This window comes from Schistocerca gregaria, unplaced genomic scaffold (genome assembly GCF_023897955.1).
Source record: "Schistocerca gregaria isolate iqSchGreg1 unplaced genomic scaffold, iqSchGreg1.2 ptg000570l, whole genome shotgun sequence".
In the NCBI taxonomy this organism is placed as follows: domain Eukaryota; kingdom Metazoa; phylum Arthropoda; class Insecta; order Orthoptera; family Acrididae; genus Schistocerca; species Schistocerca gregaria.
The window spans coordinates 23313-44629 of NW_026061961.1; the positions used below are offsets into that span (position 1 = coordinate 23313).

The following is a 21317-nucleotide window of genomic DNA, read 5'->3' on the forward strand; positions in this document are numbered from 1 at the left end:
TTGGAGGCGTGGGTTCCAAACCCACAGGTGCCAAACGTGTAATGTTGCCTGTGTCGTAGACAGCTGCACTCATTGCCCGCAAAGAAAACGGCACAACAAGGCGTGAGCGTCTGTTTCGTGAATTGTCGTAGAACAGTGCGTGGTGCAACGACAGGATTTGTAGGCGCCTTTTGCTCTCATCATTGCTGGCGTTCGTCTCCACGAAATGCGTCCGGAGCACGCCGCTCTATAACGCGAGAGAGTGGATTTTTTTACACTTGTCGTCGATTAACCGTGGGTTGCTGCTGCGTTCGCTGGAGGAGCGCTGCCGTCGTTATCCGGTGTGGTCTAGTGGCTAGGATACCTGGCTCTCACCCAGGAGGCCCGGGTTCGATTCCCGGTACCGGAAGTGCGCGTTTTTGTTGCTCCTCTTATGCGACTTGTCTCGACTTTGCTCGACTGACGCTACGCTGACGCGTGCACAAAGCCACGTTAAGTATGATTCGTTGCAACACCTGACGGCGAGAGAGATGCGGCGTCTATCCACTTGTTATCCAGCCACATACCGGTACCTGTTGTCAAGAGGCTTGGAGGTCTGCAACACATTGCCACGGAGGTGGATGCAGCTAACCACTGTAGTTAGTGTACTGACAGCGCAGGCACGTTCATTAGCTCGCATGCATGTGATGGAGACCGTGTCTGCCACTGCTGTGGCGTACACCTTGGCCTAGGCTTAGGCTTTGCTGTGTATCGACACTTGCATTCCAGCCAGCTGCTTCCGTGGGCGCCTCCGTGGCCATGGCCGTGATCGTCTAGTGGTTAGGACATTGCGTTGTGGCCGCAATAACCCAGGTTCGAATCCTGGTCACGGCAATTTTTGAAAGTTTCTCCTTGCTGCCGTTGCATTGACGATAGTGCACGAGTACCCGAAATCACAGTGCTTCCTTGGTTTTTCACTCGTGTTCCGCAGGCCGCAGTCCGTACTACCACTTCATCACAAGTGCAACCTTCTTGAGCTCACATATGTCTGTTACATGGAACATTCTAGCTCCGCCCGACAGGTACAGCTATGATACTTTAGTGGTTACGGAAAGCCCAGGTTTCGAAACATGGTCACGGCACGAAAACGTCTCTTGATGCTGTCTCCTTAACTGCGACAGCTACAGACAAGTGGCGTCGCTACCATACGGCGGGCACGGCACTTTCTTGTTGTGGATGGCCTAAAGAGATGCTTCCAGTGGACATGGCACGGCGATTGCCAAGATACTTCCATTTCGAAGTGACCTTTGTAGTACAAATGAAACGTTTTGCCGCTGCTGCTCCAACGGTAACGTGGCCGAGCGGTCTAAGGCGCTGGTTTTAGGCACCAGTCTTTTCGGAGGCGTGGGTTCGAATCCCACCGTTGCCAATTTTGACGTCTCATTTTTGTGCCGATGCGGTGTGTTCTCGTGGGGTAGGACGCAGCTCTTGTGACGCGCGTGTTGTGTAGGTAGCGTGGCCGAGCGGTCTAAGGCGCTGGTATCAGGCACCAGTCTCTTTGGAGGCGTGGGTTCCAAACCCACAGGTGCCAAACGTGTAATGTTGCCTGTGTCGTAGACAGCTGCACTCATTGCCCGCAAAGAAAACGGCACAACAAGGCGTGAGCGTCTGTTTCGTGAATTGTCGTAGAACAGTGCGTGGTGCAACGACAGGATTTGTAGGCGCCTTTTGCTCTCATCATTGCTGGCGTTCGTCTCCACGAAATGCGTCCGGAGCACGCCGCTCTATAACGCGAGAGAGTGGATTTTTTTACACTTGTCGTCGATTAACCGTGGGTTGCTGCTGCGTTCGCTGGAGGAGCGCTGCCGTCGTTATCCGGTGTGGTCTAGTGGCTAGGATACCTGGCTCTCACCCAGGAGGCCCGGGTTCGATTCCCGGTACCGGAAGTGCGCGTTTTTGTTGCTCCTCTTATGCGACTTGTCTCGACTTTGCTCGACTGACGCTACGCTGACGCGTGCACAAAGCCACGTTAAGTATGATTCGTTGCAACACCTGACGGCGAGAGAGATGCGGCGTCTATCCACTTGTTATCCAGCCACATACCGGTACCTGTTGTCAAGAGGCTTGGAGGTCTGCAACACATTGCCACGGAGGTGGATGCAGCTAACCACTGTAGTTAGTGTACTGACAGCGCAGGCACGTTCATTTGCTCGCATGCATGTGATGGAGACCGTGTCTGCCACTGCTGTGGCGTACACCTTGGCCTAGGCTTAGGCTTTGCTGTGTATCGACACTTGCATTCCAGCCAGCTGCTTCCGTGGGCGCCTCCGTGGCCATGGCCGTGATCGTCTAGTGGTTAGGACATTGCGTTGTGGCCGCAATAACCCAGGTTCGAATCCTGGTCACGGCAATTTTTGAAAGTTTCTCCTTGCTGCCGTTGCATTGACGATAGTGCACGAGTACCCGAAATCACAGTGCTTCCTTGGTTTTTCACTCGTGTTCCGCAGGCCGCAGTCCGTACTACCACTTCATCACAAGTGCAACCTTCTTGAGCTCACATATGTCTGTTACATGGAACATTCTAGCTCCGCCCGACAGGTACAGCTATGATACTTTAGTGGTTACGGAAAGCCCAGGTTTCGAAACATGGTCACGGCACGAAAACGTCTCTTGATGCTGTCTCCTTAACTGCGACAGCTACAGACAAGTGGCGTCGCTACCATACGGCGGGCACGGCACTTTCTTGTTGTGGATGGCCTAAAGAGATGCTTCCAGTGGACATGGCACGGCGATTGCCAAGATACTTCCACTTCGAAGTGACCTTTGTAGTACAAATGAAACGTTTTGCCGCTGCTGCTCCAACGGTAACGTGGCCGAGCGGTCTAAGGCGCTGGTTTTAGGCACCAGTCTTTTCGGAGGCGTGGGTTCGAATCCCACCGTTGCCAATTTTGACGTCTCATTTTTGTGCCGATGCGGTGTGTTCTCGTGGGGTAGGACGCAGCTCTTGTGACGCGCGTGTTGTGTAGGTAGCGTGGCCGAGCGGTCTAAGGCGCTGGTATCAGGCACCAGTCTCTTTGGAGGCGTGGGTTCCAAACCCACAGGTGCCAAACGTGTAATGTTGCCTGTGTCGTAGACAGCTGCACTCATTGCCCGCAAAGAAAACGGCACAACAAGGCGTGAGCGTCTGTTTCGTGAATTGTCGTAGAACAGTGCGTGGTGCAACGACAGGATTTGTAGGCGCCTTTTGCTCTCATCATTGCTGGCGTTCGTCTCCACGAAATGCGTCCGGAGCACGCCGCTCTATAACGCGAGAGAGTGGATTTTTTTACACTTGTCGTCGATTAACCGTGGGTTGCTGCTGCGTTCGCTGGAGCAGCGCTGCCGTCGTTATCCGGTGTGGTCTAGTGGCTAGGATACCTGGCTCTCACCCAGGAGGCCCGGGTTCGATTCCCGGTACCGGAAGTGCGCGTTTTTGTTGCTCCTCTTATGCGACTTGTCTCGACTTTGCTCGACTGACGCTACGCTGACGCGTGCACAAAGCCACGTTAAGTATGATTCGTTGCAACACCTGACGGCGAGAGAGATGGGCGTCTATCCACTTGTTATCCAGCCACATACCGGTACCTGTTGTCAAGAGGCTTGGAGGTCTGCAACACATTGCCACGGAGGTGGATGCAGCTAACCACTGTAGTTAGTGTACTGACAGCGCAGGCACGTTCATTTGCTCGCATGCATGTGATGGAGACCGTGTCTGCCACTGCTGTGGCGTACACCTTGGCCTAGGCTTAGGCTTTGCTGTGTATCGACACTTGCATTCCAGCCAGCTGCTTCCGTGGGCGCCTCCGTGGCCATGGCCGTGATCGTCTAGTGGTTAGGACATTGCGTTGTGGCCGCAATAACCCAGGTTCGAATCCTGGTCACGGCAATTTTTGAAAGTTTCTCCTTGCTGCCGTTGCATTGACGATAGTGCACGAGTACCCGAAATCACAGTGCTTCCTTGGTTTTTCACTCGTGTTCCGCAGGCCGCAGTCCGTACTACCACTTCATCACAAGTGCAACCTTCTTGAGCTCACATATGTCTGTTACATGGAACATTCTAGCTCCGCCCGACAGGTACAGCTATGATACTTTAGTGGTTACGGAAAGCCCAGGTTTCGAAACATGGTCACGGCACGAAAACGTCTCTTGATGCTGTCTCCTTAACTGCGACAGCTACAGACAAGTGGCGTCGCTACCATACGGCGGGCACGGCACTTTCTTGTTGTGGATGGCCTAAAGAGATGCTTCCAGTGGACATGGCACGGCGATTGCCAAGATACTTCCACTTCGAAGTGACCTTTGTAGTACAAATGAAACGTTTTGCCGCTGCTGCTCCAACGGTAACGTGGCCGAGCGGTCTAAGGCGCTGGTTTTAGGCACCAGTCTTTTCGGAGGCGTGGGTTCGAATCCCACCGTTGCCAATTTTGACGTCTCATTTTTGTGCCGATGCGGTGTGTTCTCGTGGGGTAGGACGCAGCTCTTGTGACGCGCGTGTTGTGTAGGTAGCGTGGCCGAGCGGTCTAAGGCGCTGGTATCAGGCACCAGTCTCTTTGGAGGCGTGGGTTCCAAACCCACAGGTGCCAAACGTGTAATGTTGCCTGTGTCGTAGACAGCTGCACTCATTGCCCGCAAAGAAAACGGCACAACAAGGCGTGAGCGTCTGTTTCGTGAATTGTCGTAGAACAGTGCGTGGTGCAACGACAGGATTTGTAGGCGCCTTTTGCTCTCATCATTGCTGGCGTTCGTCTCCACGAAATGCGTCCGGAGCACGCCGCTCTATAACGCGAGAGAGTGGATTTTTTTACACTTGTCGTCGATTAACCGTGGGTTGCTGCTGCGTTCGCTGGAGGAGCGCTGCCGTCGTTATCCGGTGTGGTCTAGTGGCTAGGATACCTGGCTCTCACCCAGGAGGCCCGGGTTCGATTCCCGGTACCGGAAGTGCGCGTTTTTGTTGCTCCTCTTATGCGACTTGTCTCGACTTTGCTCGACTGACGCTACGCTGACGCGTGCACAAAGCCACGTTAAGTATGATTCGTTGCAACACCTGACGGCGAGAGAGATGCGGCGTCTATCCACTTGTTATCCAGCCACATACCGGTACCTGTTGTCAAGAGGCTTGGAGGTCTGCAACACATTGCCACGGAGGTGGATGCAGCTAACCACTGTAGTTAGTGTACTGACAGCGCAGGCACGTTCATTTGCTCGCATGCATGTGATGGAGACCGTGTCTGCCACTGCTGTGGCGTACACCTTGGCCTAGGCTTAGGCTTTGCTGTGTATCGACACTTGCATTCCAGCCAGCTGCTTCCGTGGGCGCCTCCGTGGCCATGGCCGTGATCGTCTAGTGGTTAGGACATTGCGTTGTGGCCGCAATAACCCAGGTTCGAATCCTGGTCACGGCAATTTTTGAAAGTTTCTCCTTGCTGCCGTTGCATTGACGATAGTGCACGAGTACCCGAAATCACAGTGCTTCCTTGGTTTTTCACTCGTGTTCCGCAGGCCGCAGTCCGTACTACCACTTCATCACAAGTGCAACCTTCTTGAGCTCACATATGTCTGTTACATGGAACATTCTAGCTCCGCCCGACAGGTACAGCTATGATACTTTAGTGGTTACGGAAAGCCCAGGTTTCGAAACATGGTCACGGCACGAAAACGTCTCTTGATGCTGTCTCCTTAACTGCGACAGCTACAGACAAGTGGCGTCGCTACCATACGGCGGGCACGGCACTTTCTTGTTGTGGATGGCCTAAAGAGATGCTTCCAGTGGACATGGCACGGCGATTGCCAAGATACTTCCACTTCGAAGTGACCTTTGTAGTACAAATGAAACGTTTTGCCGCTGCTGCTCCAACGGTAACGTGGCCGAGCGGTCTAAGGCGCTGGTTTTAGGCACCAGTCTTTTCGGAGGCGTGGGTTCGAATCCCACCGTTGCCAATTTTGACGTCTCATTTTTGTGCCGATGCGGTGTGTTCTCGTGGGGTAGGACGCAGCTCTTGTGACGCGCGTGTTGTGTAGGTAGCGTGGCCGAGCGGTCTAAGGCGCTGGTATCAGGCACCAGTCTCTTCGGAGCCGTGGGCCCGAACACATCGCGCGCTCGCTGCGGCGTGTCGGGCGGTGTTTACGTGCGGATCGCGGTCGGTGGCGTGTGCTTCGCGGCGCTATTTCTTCAGTGTTTGTTATTCCTGTGAGTACTATGGATCTCGATCGTTCAGAGGATCGTGAGAACAATATTCAGTGTTCGTTTGATAGATCCGTCCGTCGCCCTACGGCTTTCGAGATTCACGAATGGGTTAGAAACGAACTTCAATTACCGAAAAGTGTAGTTCTTGGTGTTCAACTAGACGCGTTCCTTAACTCGTTATTTCTCAAACTGTCATCTTCAGATATGTGTGATTCTCTCGTCAATGTGAATGGTGGTGTACGTAAAATTAAGCACCTTGACGGTACAATTAGTGATGTTGTGCTCTCGAACGCGGGTTATGGTATACGCACTGTTCGCGTGTTTAACCTGCCATTCGAAGTCCGTAATGAAAGTATTTCTCGTAGTTTACTTCCGTATGGTACAGTGCTTTCGGTCGTAAAAGAGAAATGGTCGTCAGCTTATCATTACGACGTTGAGAACGGTGTTCGCAGTGTCCGCATGATTGTCCGACAGCATATACCGTCTTTTGTTGTTGTTGCTGGCCATCGGGCCTTTATTACTTATAGCGGTCAACCGGCAACCTGTTCTTTTTGCAATGGTACCGGACATTTTCGACAGGACTGTCCGAAACGTAGTCGCCCTGTGCAATTACCAAGGACAGACGGTCAGGATGAGGTGACGTGGGCGTCGGTTGCGCTTGGCGCCTCCCCCGCACGTGCGAGTCGTGTGTCTGCACCTGCGATTGCGACCGACGTTGTGGCAATGGACGTTACACCTTCCGTTCCTGTTGCTGATAGCTCCCCGGCGTTGCCTGTCGATGTAGCGGCCCCCGTGCCTGATACGCAGACTGTTGATAGAAATGAGCTACCGATTGTATCTGACTCTGTACCGCCAGCTGTAACGATATCCGTATCGGAACCCGTTTCTGAGGCTGCTCCCGCTGTTGTGAGTGGGAATTTGTCCGCTGCTGCTACCGTTGTTGTCGGCCGTGAGGAGCGTCTTGACGCCCCCGCGGAACCCAAACCGCGTCGCGAAAGGCCTACTGAGAGGGCTGAAAACGTTACCCGCTTTCGCAGCGCGAGTATTTCAGGTATTTCCTTTCGTAAGGCGCGGACGCCGTCCCCGGTGGTGACTTGTGTTCCACCGTACAAGTCCACATCCAAACAAAAGAAATTGCAACGGGCCTCGCAGCGCGCGGTTGTTGACTCGCGGCAGGCGCCGGCTTCCGATCGCCGTCGGCAGCGTCCTGCTGCTTGCAGTCAGCCCGAGGCGTCCGTGAGTTCCGCGGAATCCAAGCGGGACGAGAAAGTTCGGCAGCTAAAGGTTCTCCTTACTAAAAAGGAGCCTGTTGTGGCAAGCGGTATGGCGATGGACGTTGTTCAGGGCGTGTCGCCTGCACACTTGGCAGCCAAACGCAAATCGGACGACTCACATTGCCGTCGCATCCGGCCGCACTCGCAGGATTCTGGATCTGTTTCTGCCGTCGGCGCTGGACCTGCCACGGCGGCTCCTTCCGGTGCCGCTGTTAGTATGGACACGGAGGTGGTTCAGCCCCCCGTGTTTTCCGGTGATAAGTGTGACTGGGCGGCGGACGTGGAGGTGGACGACGGCACTGGAGCCGGTACGTAGCGTGACTTTGCTCTTTGCTTGGCAGCGTGATTGCATCCGCCGTTGCCTAAGTTTAACGTTGTTTTTTGTGGCGTATTCTTGTCTATTTTGTGTGACACCGGTCTGTTGCGCGTTTTAACCTGTATTTTCGCACGCGAGTGTAATTTTGGCAGCGCCACTGCACCCGTCGTTGTGTGTTTTTATTTGGTGTGTTTTTTAAATGTGTTTGGTGTTTTTCAATGTGTTGGGTGCCAGCCGCTCGTAGGCGGCACATTTTAGTCGTTCTTGCCGCTCACTTGGATCCTTATGGATACACGGGTGCTTTTCCCGATGTGAGCATTCATTTTTCACACAGTTGTGTAGTTTTGTTGTGTATGGGGTCTGACACGCGGTTTTTTTTTTTTTTTTTTTTTTTTTTTTTTTTTTTTTTTTTTTTTTTTCGCGCGTCTGATGTGTGACATCCGTTTTAGACATATTTTACTGTGCTTGCCACTTCCTTGCATATTTTTAGCGGCACGTGTGCATGCAATTTTTGCGGACCTAAGTTTTAGCCTTTGAAAGTGTCTGGTGTTTATTGTCCGCTGGCGGAACTTTTAGTCGTTTTGTGTTGAAACAGTGTGTGCTCCTTGTGACGCCAATGCTTCCACCGTTGTGCACGCTTCTTTGAATTTTATTCTTCTTGTTATTTCTTGTCTTTGCTGTGTCTGGTGTGTGCACCCCGCCGCCGATCTTGTCTACATTACTTGTTATCTTCGCAGCGATACTGCCTCGCTTCTTGTGCACACTCTATTTGTTGCTCCTTGCGTTGTGTATGGTTCCTGACACGCGTCGGTGGCATATACTTACTGTTAATGTTAACAAAATGCGTAGTCCTCATAAGGTCCTTGCCTTAAAAACTCTTTTATGTGAAACCCGTTGCCATGTCGCCTTTTTGCAAGAAGTGACACGGGAGGCTCTCCTGCTTTTAACCGATCTGAGTGACTACGTTATTGTGGATAATGTAGTGTCAGACAATGTCACCGGTACAGCTATTTTAGTCTGCCCCGGGCTCAATGTCACTAATATCGAGTGTCTCCCTACTGGCCGCGCTATTGCGTGCACTATTGAAGGCGTCACGTTTGTTAATGTTTATGCTCCTTCCGGTAGCGACTACGCGGCGCGGCGGCTCTTCTATAGTCAGGAGCTGTGTGAGGTTTTGCACCGGAATTCCGCTCATTTAATTCTCGGCGGTGATTTTAATGCGGTCACCGATGACCGCGATCAGGAGCCGCGCCCCAACAAGTGTCAGGAACTCCACACGCTTCTCACAAGTTTTAATCTGCAGGACACGTGGCGAATGCTCCACCCGGTTGACACCCAATTTACCTATTTTTATCCACAGGGACACAGCCGACTTGATCGGATCTATGTGTCATCGTCACTTGCGGCCCCGGTGGCTCGATCTGAGGTCAGGCCGGTTATTTTTTCAGATCACTGTAGTTATTTTTGTGAACTTTCGCTTCCATTTTTTAGGCCTTCCTATCGCCGAAATCTATGGAAGTTTAACTGCAGCCTGCTGGCCGACTCTCATTTTCAGCAGTGCTTCACTGATATGTGGCACAAACTTTTGCAGGCTAAACCCGGTGATAGTAGCGTTCTCGGCTGGTGGGTTGGCACTGCCAAACCTGCAGTCCGGACCTTTTTAATTAATTTTAGCCGAGACGCAGCGCACTGGCGTCGCTCGACGTCACAGTTTTATCAGAGCTGTTTGAAGGACCTCGCCCGCCAAGTTACGGCCCAGCCGCATCTTCTTCCCATTTTCAAACAATTTCAGGCCGAACTTTTGACCGATCTGCGGCGAAAGGGTAGAGGGCCGGTTACTCGGTGCCAGCCTGTGGGTGCCGTAGACGGGGAGCCGCTCTCTATCTATCATCTTAACAGAGAGCGGAAGATGCGCGAACGATTGGCCTTTAATGCGTGGGTCACTCGCGATGGAACAAAGACTTCCGACAGGGTGACGATTGAGAGGGAAATCCACGCACATTTTGAGTCTCTCTTTCGGGACGTTGATGTCGAACCCGCTGCGCTGCGTCGTCTTTTACAGGGGATTCCAAATGTTTTACGTCGCACAGACCGTGTCCATCTTAATGAGGCTTTTACGTCCGATGAATTGCACGAAGCTGTCAAGCGAAGTCCTAGGGGAAAATCTCCCGGAATGGACGGCATTCCCGCTGAATTTTATTTGCAATTTTTTAACCTTTTACGCGATACGTTAACCGGTATCGCGAATGAAATTCTTAATGGCGCTCCTCTACCAACGGAATTTGCAGCGGGATGCATCACGCTCATTCCCAAATCGAAAGCGACGCCGAATATCCACGCTGTTCGACCGATCACTCTGTTAAACGCGGACTATAAGATCATGGCGAGGTGCGTCGCGCACAGACTGCAGCAAGTCATGCCGCGCGTTCTCTGTGAACATCAGACGTGTGCTGTGCGTGACAGGAATATTTTTGACGCCGTTCTGGCCTATAGGGACTGTATCGGTTTTGTACGCGGCAACAGAGTTCGGTCGGCAGCCATTATGTTGATCGATTTCCAGAATGCGTTTGACAGGGTTGGCCATGCCTATTTGCGGCGTGTCATGGTTGCAATGGGCTTTGGCCGTAAGTTTACCCACACGGTTCAGGGATTTTTGCACACTGCCACGTCGAGTGTCATGGTCAGTGGGTCCCTCAGTCAGCCTATACGTCTAACTCGCTCGGTCAGACAGGGTTGCCCGTTGTCAATGACACTTTACGCTTTGGCGCTCGACCCGCTGCTGCGGTCTATCTGCCGCGAGTGTCCCGGGATCCAACTTGGGGAAGATCGCCTCACTTGTCGGGCTTATGCCGACGATCTTGGGGTGTTCTTGGGTCGGCCGGCCGATGTGGATACCCTGTACTCTGTTCTCCGGCTTTTTGAGAAGGCGACGGGGGCCGTTGTGAATGTTCACAAGACGGTTTTGCTGCCTCTTACTCCACGCATGAGCCATGTGCGTCGAAATTGGTTCAGTGTTGTGCAGCAGCACAAAGTCCTGGGGGTTATTTTATCTGATAATCCTCAGCGCATGGAGGCTCTGAATTGGCGTCCCGTCTTACACACCGTTAGGGCGGTTGTTAAAATTCATGCGGCCCGACATTTGGCGCTCCATGACAAGGTGCATCTCATTAACACTACCATCTTAGCTCGAGCGTGGTATTTGGCACAGGTTCTCCCGGTTCCTAAGCTTCTAGATCGCGCTATTAAACAGGCCGTCTACTGGCTCCTATGGAAAGGGGACATTTTCAAGGTTTCGCTAGCCACCTGCACCTTACATCCGGCCGATGGGGGACTCGGTCTGGTGGATTTTTCCGCCAAATGCGCGGCGCTCCTCCTCAAACGGACTACGGCCGTGTTGGAGAAAGGCACCAGCAGTGCCACGGTCAGGTTGTTCACCCAATACCGCCCACCTTCCGTGGTTGCTCCGGTCTCTGTCAGCCACATACCCTTTGCGCTGAATTACGTGCGGCGTTTTTATTTTAACAGCAGCTATCTTGCGCATAGTGGCTCCAGCGGGGGCCATGTGGGCGACATTGTCCGTGCTCTGCGGGGATTACCGGCCAGAAACAAGTGGGAGTACCGCCTACCACATACTGACTGGCGGACAGTTTGGCGCAACATCACCTCCCCCGTGCTTCCTGCACCTGTCAGAGCGTCGTGGTATAAAGTTGTCAATGGCATGATTCCTACAAATGCTAAACTGCACTCTATTCATCTGAGTCCGTCCCCAGCATGCGAAGAGTGCCATGTCGACGATACCATTGAACATCGTTTCGTGTGCCGTCGGTTCCGTGCTGTGTGGGACACTGCTCGGGATATGATTCGTCTCGTCAACAGGGTGTCTACAGCGCAGGTGACAGTGGCAGATGCAATCGTACCTCAGTGTAAGGCGTTTCCATCCACCAAACGCAATGCCACGATCTGGTTACTCGGCCATACAATTTATTCACTATTTTGTCTCAAACTGACGGATCGTTTGGATTTTCTCACCTACTTATGGACTGAGCACGGCAAGTACCGTGTTCATACTGATTATGTTATGACTTTTGCAAATTTTTTGCATGTCGCTTTGGCGCATGCTTTTGCTCCTTACCGATGTCGACTTAATTAATTTTACACTTTCCAGCTTAAAACTGTGACGTGATAGTGAGAGAGTTCGTTTAGCGATGTATGTATATTCAGTATAAGGAACGAAAAATATGACGTAATCGGGAGACATTTCTCCCTTGGGAATTGCCTCGTATATGGTGTTATGCGAGGATTTTTGTTTTCCTTTCTTTATTTTCCTCTTGTTTTCCACTCTGCCATGTTATGGTATGGGATCGTGATGCTGCGAGGACATTTCATTGTGTTTACTTGCTTTTAGTTTGGTTAGGATTGCTAGTGTGCTTTTCTTAATTGAATTGCATTATTTCTTTTCTTTCTTGTTTCTTTGGAGTGAACATCGCACCTTTTTTTCCCATTTTTTCACGGTGAGCGTCCGTGTTAATTGACTTCTCCATTGCTGGACGGCGTTTTGCTTTGTGTGCTGAATGGATTTTTCATTGACTGATTTCCGAAAGTAATATATAGTTGTTCTTTATTTTCCGCTTCACGAGCAATCGCATGTTTACTTTGATTTCCGTAAAGGTCCACACCTTTCCGTTAACCCTTTCACCAACAATGCCTCAGAGGAAGGAGGCTTACTTTTCATTTTGCTTTGGTCAACGTTCGTTTTCGTTTAAGTTACATCTGGCAACAGCACTAACTATAGCTGAGAAGCTCGCCGACGAAGGCGTTATTTGGAGAGCGAAAGGACGGGCTATAAGGGGAGATGGGAGGCCCTAAAAAAAAAAAAAAAAAAAAAAAAAAAAAAAAAAAAAAAAAAAAAAAAAAAAAGGTGCCAAACGTGTAATGTTGCCTGTGTCGTAGACAGCTGCACTCATTGCCCGCAAAGAAAACGGCACAACAAGGCGTGAGCGTCTGTTTCGTGAATTGTCGTAGAACAGTGCGTGGTGCAACGACAGGATTTGTAGGCGCCTTTTGCTCTCATCATTGCTGGCGTTCGTCTCCACGAAATGCGTCCGGAGCACGCCGCTCTATAACGCGAGAGAGTGGATTTTTTTACACTTGTCGTCGATTAACCGTGGGTTGCTGCTGCGTTCGCTGGAGCAGCGCTGCCGTCGTTATCCGGTGTGGTCTAGTGGCTAGGATACCTGGCTCTCACCCAGGAGGCCCGGGTTCGATTCCCGGTACCGGAAGTGCGCGTTTTTGTTGCTCCTCTTATGCGACTTGTCTCGACTTTGCTCGACTGACGCTACGCTGACGCGTGCACAAAGCCACGTTAAGTATGATTCGTTGCAACACCTGACGGCGAGAGAGATGGGCGTCTATCCACTTGTTATCCAGCCACATACCGGTACCTGTTGTCAAGAGGCTTGGAGGTCTGCAACACATTGCCACGGAGGTGGATGCAGCTAACCACTGTAGTTAGTGTACTGACAGCGCAGGCACGTTCATTAGCTCGCATGCATGTGATGGAGACCGTGTCTGCCACTGCTGTGGCGTACACCTTGGCCTAGGCTTAGGCTTTGCTGTGTATCGACACTTGCATTCCAGCCAGCTGCTTCCGTGGGCGCCTCCGTGGCCATGGCCGTGATCGTCTAGTGGTTAGGACATTGCGTTGTGGCCGCAATAACCCAGGTTCGAATCCTGGTCACGGCAATTTTTGAAAGTTTCTCCTTGCTGCCGTTGCATTGACGATAGTGCACGAGTACCCGAAATCACAGTGCTTCCTTGGTTTTTCACTCGTGTTCCGCAGGCCGCAGTCCGTACTACCACTTCATCACAAGTGCAACCTTCTTGAGCTCACATATGTCTGTTACATGGAACATTCTAGCTCCGCCCGACAGGTACAGCTATGATACTTTAGTGGTTACGGAAAGCCCAGGTTTCGAAACATGGTCACGGCACGAAAACGTCTCTTGATGCTGTCTCCTTAACTGCGACAGCTACAGACAAGTGGCGTCGCTACCATACGGCGGGCACGGCACTTTCTTGTTGTGGATGGCCTAAAGAGATGCTTCCAGTGGACATGGCACGGCGATTGCCAAGATACTTCCATTTCGAAGTGACCTTTGTAGTACAAATGAAACGTTTTGCCGCTGCTGCTCCAACGGTAACGTGGCCGAGCGGTCTAAGGCGCTGGTTTTAGGCACCAGTCTTTTCGGAGGCGTGGGTTCGAATCCCACCGTTGCCAATTTTGACGTCTCATTTTTGTGCCGATGCGGTGTGTTCTCGTGGGGTAGGACGCAGCTCTTGTGACGCGCGTGTTGTGTAGGTAGCGTGGCCGAGCGGTCTAAGGCGCTGGTATCAGGCACCAGTCTCTTTGGAGGCGTGGGTTCCAAACCCACAGGTGCCAAACGTGTAATGTTGCCTGTGTCGTAGACAGCTGCACTCATTGCCCGCAAAGAAAACGGCACAACAAGGCGTGAGCGTCTGTTTCGTGAATTGTCGTAGAACAGTGCGTGGTGCAACGACAGGATTTGTAGGCGCCTTTTGCTCTCATCATTGCTGGCGTTCGTCTCCACGAAATGCGTCCGGAGCACGCCGCTCTATAACGCGAGAGAGTGGATTTTTTTACACTTGTCGTCGATTAACCGTGGGTTGCTGCTGCGTTCGCTGGAGCAGCGCTGCCGTCGTTATCCGGTGTGGTCTAGTGGCTAGGATACCTGGCTCTCACCCAGGAGGCCCGGGTTCGATTCCCGGTACCGGAAGTGCGCGTTTTTGTTGCTCCTCTTATGCGACTTGTCTCGACTTTGCTCGACTGACGCTACGCTGACGCGTGCACAAAGCCACGTTAAGTATGATTCGTTGCAACACCTGACGGCGAGAGAGATGGGCGTCTATCCACTTGTTATCCAGCCACATACCGGTACCTGTTGTCAAGAGGCTTGGAGGTCTGCAACACATTGCCACGGAGGTGGATGCAGCTAACCACTGTAGTTAGTGTACTGACAGCGCAGGCACGTTCATTAGCTCGCATGCATGTGATGGAGACCGTGTCTGCCACTGCTGTGGCGTACACCTTGGCCTAGGCTTAGGCTTTGCTGTGTATCGACACTTGCATTCCAGCCAGCTGCTTCCGTGGGCGCCTCCGTGGCCATGGCCGTGATCGTCTAGTGGTTAGGACATTGCGTTGTGGCCGCAATAACCCAGGTTCGAATCCTGGTCACGGCAATTTTTGAAAGTTTCTCCTTGCTGCCGTTGCATTGACGATAGTGCACGAGTACCCGAAATCACAGTGCTTCCTTGGTTTTTCACTCGTGTTCCGCAGGCCGCAGTCCGTACTACCACTTCATCACAAGTGCAACCTTCTTGAGCTCACATATGTCTGTTACATGGAACATTCTAGCTCCGCCCGACAGGTACAGCTATGATACTTTAGTGGTTACGGAAAGCCCAGGTTTCGAAACATGGTCACGGCACGAAAACGTCTCTTGATGCTGTCTCCTTAACTGCGACAGCTACAGACAAGTGGCGTCGCTACCATACGGCGGGCACGGCACTTTCTTGTTGTGGATGGCCTAAAGAGATGTTTCCAGTGGACATGGCACGGCGATTGCCAAGATACTTCCATTTCGAAGTGACCTTTGTAGTACAAATGAAACGTTTTGCCGCTGCTGCTCCAACGGTAACGTGGCCGAGCGGTCTAAGGCGCTGGTTTTAGGCACCAGTCTTTTCGGAGGCGTGGGTTCGAATCCCACCGTTGCCAATTTTGACGTCTCATTTTTGTGCCGATGCGGTGTGTTCTCGTGGGGTAGGACGCAGCTCTTGTGACGCGCGTGTTGTGTAGGTAGCGTGGCCGAGCGGTCTAAGGCGCTGGTATCAGGCACCAGTCTCTTTGGAGGCGTGGGTTCCAAACCCACAGGTGCCAAACGTGTAATGTTGCCTGTGTCGTAGACAGCTGCACTCATTGCCCGCAAAGAAAACGGCACAACAAGGCGTGAGCGTCTGTTTCGTGAATTGTCGTAGAACAGTGCGTGGTGCAACGACAGGATTTGTAGGCGCCTTTTGCTCTCATCATTGCTGGCGTTCGTCTCCACGAAATGCGTCCGGAGCACGCCGCTCTATAACGCGAGAGAGTGGATTTTTTTACACTTGTCGTCGATTAACCGTGGGTTGCTGCTGCGTTCGCTGGAGGAGCGCTGCCGTCGTTATCCGGTGTGGTCTAGTGGCTAGTCTGCCTGCAGCGGCGGTGGCGAGCGGTTCGTCGTGCTGTGCTTCGCTCTGCGGCTGGCTTTGTTTACATCCGCTGTGTAAGTCTGTGCGTTTTCGCCGGCGCTTCGCAGTAGTTAGATATTCTGTCAACGTTCGAAAATGCAGTAATGGCTCAACTTAGTAGAAAGGACACTCTGAAATTTACCTTTGATCGACGTTTTGCTCGACCTAAATCTTTCGAAATTGAGGATTGGTTAGAGGAAGTTGTTCAAGTTCCGTTTGAAGATACTGTTGGTTTTCACTTGTCAATTGTGAGTAGTGTGATGTACTTGAAGCTGAAAAACCCTGAGTTATGCGAACGAGTTGTCAATAATACCGGTGGTAAGCTTAAGTTTAAACACAGTGATGGAAATATTGGCGAAGTTACTGTCGATCATGTGGGACTTGGTATTCGAACAATTCGAATTTTTGAGCTACCCTTTGAAGTTCCTACAGATGCGATCAATCTTGTTATTGCACCCTTTGGGAAGGTCCTCAGTAATTTTGCAGAAAAATGGTCCGGTGCTCACAAATATCCGGTTTTGAACGGTGTCAGGCAGTTGAAGGTGGACTTATTACGACATATTCCGTCTTACATTAACGTTTGCGGTTATCGAGGTATCGTCATTTATGATGGTCAACCACGAACGTGTGCAGCTTGCAATTCTCCAGGTCATATTCGTTCTGAATGTATTCAAAGACGTGTTGTGCAGCTGCCGACAGGTGAACCGGTGAAGTCCGCGGAGATGACTATTTTGTCCACCACTTACGCTTCGGTGGCTCGCGACCAACCGACCGACCAACTGCCCATGGATACCGAAGTAGACATTCGCCCCCAACCAACCCTTCCTCCAACGGCCGAGCAACTTGTTGACATTTCTGAGCGACAAGAGCAACACCTGAGTGTGAGTGACGTGGTTGATTCCGTAGCGCAGTCCCCGACTCTGTCAACAGAACAAAATTCCACCTCCTCAGAGACGCAGGTCAGGACTGTGACTGCTGAATGTCGTTCCCCACAACCCCACCATGAAATCTCGGATTCCGATGAGCGTTGTCCACCTGCTAAATCCCCGCGGAAGAACAAGAAACGCAGAATCGCCCGCCAGGGTGCGGAAGAGGCGGCGGCGTCGTTGCGGGGAAAGGTGCAGCAAATCATGGACAAAGTCAGTGCAAAATCACCAGAATCCTCCCGACAACAGGCGCTAACTTCTGCACACCTGCGGGATGAAGATCGTGCAATCACGCTAACTGAGCCCTCTCGCGATGCTACCGGCCAGGTGTCTCCCATGTGCAGTGACGATGTTGATCATTGTTTAAAAGAACAACGACAACATCATCCTCTTGCGTCCAAGAACCCCAGCACTATAGACTGGGCGGCGGAACCAGAGGTCGAACACATGGACGCTGATGCAACTGATATTCCAGTCACTTCCCGATTTCCCGAACAGCCTTCTACGGCAGTAGAACCGGCACATGATGATAAGTTACTGGATCCACGGCAGGCAAACAAAGAAGAGGACTCTGACTTCTTTTAAAACGGCGCCGATTCCTTCTTACTCTCGTAAGAGCGTGAATGACTGATCAGCAGGCGTATAAAATTGGTACATTAAATATAAATAAAATCCGCAGTTCCCTCAAACTCGACAACATCGTAGACCTCTTATACGCCGCCGACATTGATATCCTCTTGCTTCAGGAGGTCGCCGACATTGCTTTGAACCACATTCCCGGTTATAATGTGACGGCCAATCCGGGACACGGTTCCGATTTAGGCACCGCTATTCTCACGAAAGAAGGAATTATCGTCCAGAATGTAGAACGACTCATAAGTTGTAGGGGAATTGGCGTGACTATCAATAATGTTAGACTCCTAAATCTGTATGCACCATCCGGCTCAACTAATAGGCGACGCCGAGCGGACTTTTTCAAGGAAGAAATACTTCCGCTTTTTGCAACACAATATGACCACCTAATATTGGCGGGAGATTTTAACTGTGTACTTAACGCCAAAGATCAGACGCCGCATTTCAATAAATCGATTGAATTAGAACAGATCGTCAAGGATTTACGTTTAGTCGATACGTGGGAGCACAAGTTTGGTACAACACCTGGTTTTACTCACGTCACGAATCATTCAGCGAGTAGATTGGACCGCATTTACGTATCGGACACTCTCAGACAGCGAATTTTACAAACTGAGGTCTGGCCAACCAGTTTCTCCGACCATGCGGCTTATATTTGCACGCTGAATTTGGGGAAACAGGAAACCTACCGAGGCAAAGGACTATGGAAACTAAATGTTGCACATTTAGACGATCCTGAATGCAGAGAAGCCTTCACTCGAGCGTGGAATGAAAGTGAAGCCAAATTCAGTACGTACGGCTCGGCATTGCAATGGTGGCTCGAATGCGCTAAACCGAAAATTCGTAAATCCATGATACAATATTCCCGGAATAAGAACTGGTGGTTTAAGAGAACGATGGAGTTTTATTATCAATGTCTTCGAGACTTATATACTCTTGATGCCACTGTGATTGACAACTACCCCCGCATTAAAAGACTGCAAGCAAAAATATTACTTTTGAAACGAAAACAGATGGAAGGTTACAAAATTAGAGGTCGGGTTTCGACTATGGCAAAAGGCGAACAGCCATCCATTTATCACCTGATACGTGAAACTAAACGAGCACGGACAAAGATCTTAACTGAACTACAATCCGAAGACGGCACGATTCTAACTCGGCAACACGATATCAGAGACGCCGTTCAAACTTCTTACACTGACTTGATGTCCAATAAACCTACCGACGACGAAGCCCTTGCAGAGTTCCGGAGCAGCTTAACGCACAGGCTTCGCCCTGCGGATGTAGCCGAACTCGTCACCGATGTAACGGAAGATGAACTGGAAGATGTGGTGTTCCACAGTCCAAAAAACAAATCTCCCGGATGTGACGGTCTCCCGGCGGAACTTTATCAAGTCTTCTGGCCACAACTGAAGACAAAGCTGACGGTGCTCTGCAACGAACTTCTCCAACCGGACATGCCCATTCCTCCGCCATTCAGTGAAGGACTTGTGGTCTTACTCCCGAAACGGACGAGCAATAACACCGTCGCAACTTTGCGACCCATTACGTTGCTCAACAGCGACTACAAAATTTTTGCTCGCATTCTCGCAACGAGAATGAAAACTGTGATGCATACCGTCATTGGATCACATCAAACGAGTGTTGGAAAGGACAGAGCTATATATCAGACATTATCAGACTATCGAGATGTGATTTCTGTTGCGGACGCTTGCAAAATCCGATGTGCTATCGTAACTTTAGATTTCGCACAGGCTTTCGACAGAGTGAACCATCCTTACCTTTTCCAGATAATGCAGACTCTGGGTTTTCCTCCGCAGTTCATCAGCATCATACAGAAATTGTTACGGAATAGTACATCCAAACTTGTCGTTAACGGTCAGCCAAGTCGCGCCGTCCCGATAAACAGTTCTGTTAGGCAGGGCTGCCCTATGTCGATGGCGCTGTTTGCCATTGCGATCGAACCGCTGCTAGTCACCTTGACGGAACGTTTACAAGGACTCCACATACACGGGCAGAAGATAGTGTGCCGAGCTTACGCTGATGATGTTACCTTCCTAGCTATGAATGTCAATGAGGTCGAGAGGGGTCTCCTGATCATCTCACAATATGAAAAGGCATCTGGTGCGAAACTGCATTGGACGAAATCAGGGATCATGAACGTTGGGCAAGGCATAGGCGCGATCGGTCATGGCCAGCTTAAAGAGATCACTAGGATGACGTGTCTCGGTGTCGATTTTCGGAACACCATCCGCCACACCATTGCCGCCAATTATAAGCAATTGCTCAACAAAATTCGTGCTTGTGCGAAGTTACATAGCGTCAGGAAATTGGACGAGCTTCAAAAGGTTGAATTGGCCAATATTTATATCACTGCCAAAATCAATTATGTGGCTCAAGTTTTGCCCATCCCCACCGATATAGCCAAATGCATGCTGTCCGCGCTTGGACACTTTGTATGTCGTGGCCAGATCTTTAAAGTTCGATATGACACCTTGACACTCCCAACGCGAGATGGCGGACTCAGTCTCACCGATGTACACAAAAAAGCGAAAGCTCTTTATTTCTGCAAAACTTACAAGCTATGGAAACAGTCACCGACCAGTCTGACCGCTCTTGTCCTGAATGAAATCGCACCGACTGATCTTCAACCGCCAATTGATGTGCACCATATACCGACTGCGCTCTACCACTTCAAGAGTTTTCTCTTAGAGTATAGTTATGTCCATACAACAGTCTCTGAAAAGAATTTGACGACAGTTAAGGCAATCTACAACTCCTTTGTGGCAACTAAATCACGGAATGTTATCGAACAAAAATTTCCAAACTACAACTGGGACGCGACGTGGCAAAACATCCACAGCCCCTACTTACCTTCGCAAGTAAAGGCGACGTGGTACGCTGCCGTCAATAGAAAAATCCCGACGCAGTCCAGGCTTCATGCAATTCATTTGCAGGACTCGCCAATGTGTGTCACGTGTAATCTCATAGACAGCGAAGAACACCGTTTCGTCTGTGGTACCACGAAAGATATATGGGGTTACGCCCGACAGAAACTGTCGAGCATCAAGAGGACCTCACCATCTGCGATAACGCCAGCTGACTTTCTCAACCCTGAAGCAATCCCATTTCCCAGGACAAAGCGGAATGCTGTCAACTGGATAATAGGTCACACAGTGCACTATATTTTTAGTACTGGCGATAAGAACAAAGACGATTTCGTTCTATACCTGACCCTGCAGCACAGCATGATCGCACGCGAACGTAACTACAAGGCGACCTTTGCCAACTTTTTAAGCAAGACCATTGTGTGATATGCGATTCGACACTCGACCCGTCAGTCTTGCCATGACGGGGAACGTAATATTTAAAGAACGCCCGAAACTATACCACGAGACATGAATGCATGTTTAACCTTCTTTCGAAGTAAGGCGAAACCGACTATTCGCTACATCATTGAGGAGCAGCAGAGGACAATAACAGACGAAAGATGTGAAGACAACACTAGAGAAAAAAACAAACACTTTTCGTTTTCTTATATTTTGCACCAACAAAGGAGAAGATTCCTTTTTAATCACTTATTTCTTATTTATTTATTTATTAATCCTAACCAGAAAAGGTACTTTAGTTCGACACTGCTTAACATAGTTGATAGTGTCATCATTTTTTTTTTGCCGTTAACGCCT

The 21317-nt window shown here is 50.7% G+C and overlaps 18 non-coding genes across 18 annotated transcripts; all 18 read left to right on the plus strand.

Annotated features, from left to right (window-relative positions):
* Positions 1 to 316: 316 nt before the first annotated feature.
* Trnae-cuc (transfer RNA glutamic acid (anticodon CUC)) lies at positions 317 to 388 on the plus strand. The gene has a single exon. It is a non-coding gene; the product is annotated as a tRNA-Glu (tRNA).
* Positions 389 to 780: 392 nt separating this feature from the next.
* On the plus strand, positions 781 to 852 carry Trnah-gug (transfer RNA histidin (anticodon GUG)). The gene has a single exon. It is a non-coding gene; the product is annotated as a tRNA-His (tRNA).
* A 453-nt stretch (positions 853 to 1305) lies between these two features.
* Trnal-uag (transfer RNA leucine (anticodon UAG)) lies at positions 1306 to 1387 on the plus strand. The gene has a single exon. It is a non-coding gene; the product is annotated as a tRNA-Leu (tRNA).
* Positions 1388 to 1832: 445 nt separating this feature from the next.
* Trnae-cuc (transfer RNA glutamic acid (anticodon CUC)) lies at positions 1833 to 1904 on the plus strand. The gene has a single exon. It is a non-coding gene; the product is annotated as a tRNA-Glu (tRNA).
* Positions 1905 to 2296: 392 nt separating this feature from the next.
* Trnah-gug (transfer RNA histidin (anticodon GUG)) lies at positions 2297 to 2368 on the plus strand. Its single transcript has one exon. It is a non-coding gene; the product is annotated as a tRNA-His (tRNA).
* A 453-nt stretch (positions 2369 to 2821) lies between these two features.
* Trnal-uag (transfer RNA leucine (anticodon UAG)) lies at positions 2822 to 2903 on the plus strand. The gene has a single exon. It is a non-coding gene; the product is annotated as a tRNA-Leu (tRNA).
* Positions 2904 to 3348: 445 nt separating this feature from the next.
* On the plus strand, positions 3349 to 3420 carry Trnae-cuc (transfer RNA glutamic acid (anticodon CUC)). The gene has a single exon. It is a non-coding gene; the product is annotated as a tRNA-Glu (tRNA).
* Positions 3421 to 3811: 391 nt separating this feature from the next.
* Positions 3812 to 3883, plus strand: Trnah-gug (transfer RNA histidin (anticodon GUG)). The gene has a single exon. It is a non-coding gene; the product is annotated as a tRNA-His (tRNA).
* Positions 3884 to 4336: 453 nt separating this feature from the next.
* Positions 4337 to 4418, plus strand: Trnal-uag (transfer RNA leucine (anticodon UAG)). Its single transcript has one exon. It is a non-coding gene; the product is annotated as a tRNA-Leu (tRNA).
* A 445-nt stretch (positions 4419 to 4863) lies between these two features.
* Positions 4864 to 4935, plus strand: Trnae-cuc (transfer RNA glutamic acid (anticodon CUC)). Its single transcript has one exon. It is a non-coding gene; the product is annotated as a tRNA-Glu (tRNA).
* Positions 4936 to 5327: 392 nt separating this feature from the next.
* Positions 5328 to 5399, plus strand: Trnah-gug (transfer RNA histidin (anticodon GUG)). The gene has a single exon. It is a non-coding gene; the product is annotated as a tRNA-His (tRNA).
* Positions 5400 to 5852: 453 nt separating this feature from the next.
* On the plus strand, positions 5853 to 5934 carry Trnal-uag (transfer RNA leucine (anticodon UAG)). Its single transcript has one exon. It is a non-coding gene; the product is annotated as a tRNA-Leu (tRNA).
* Positions 5935 to 12978: 7044 nt separating this feature from the next.
* Trnae-cuc (transfer RNA glutamic acid (anticodon CUC)) lies at positions 12979 to 13050 on the plus strand. The gene has a single exon. It is a non-coding gene; the product is annotated as a tRNA-Glu (tRNA).
* Positions 13051 to 13441: 391 nt separating this feature from the next.
* Positions 13442 to 13513, plus strand: Trnah-gug (transfer RNA histidin (anticodon GUG)). The gene has a single exon. It is a non-coding gene; the product is annotated as a tRNA-His (tRNA).
* A 453-nt stretch (positions 13514 to 13966) lies between these two features.
* On the plus strand, positions 13967 to 14048 carry Trnal-uag (transfer RNA leucine (anticodon UAG)). The gene has a single exon. It is a non-coding gene; the product is annotated as a tRNA-Leu (tRNA).
* Positions 14049 to 14493: 445 nt separating this feature from the next.
* Positions 14494 to 14565, plus strand: Trnae-cuc (transfer RNA glutamic acid (anticodon CUC)). Its single transcript has one exon. It is a non-coding gene; the product is annotated as a tRNA-Glu (tRNA).
* A 391-nt stretch (positions 14566 to 14956) lies between these two features.
* Positions 14957 to 15028, plus strand: Trnah-gug (transfer RNA histidin (anticodon GUG)). The gene has a single exon. It is a non-coding gene; the product is annotated as a tRNA-His (tRNA).
* Positions 15029 to 15481: 453 nt separating this feature from the next.
* Positions 15482 to 15563, plus strand: Trnal-uag (transfer RNA leucine (anticodon UAG)). The gene has a single exon. It is a non-coding gene; the product is annotated as a tRNA-Leu (tRNA).
* Positions 15564 to 21317: the final 5754 nt, after the last annotated feature.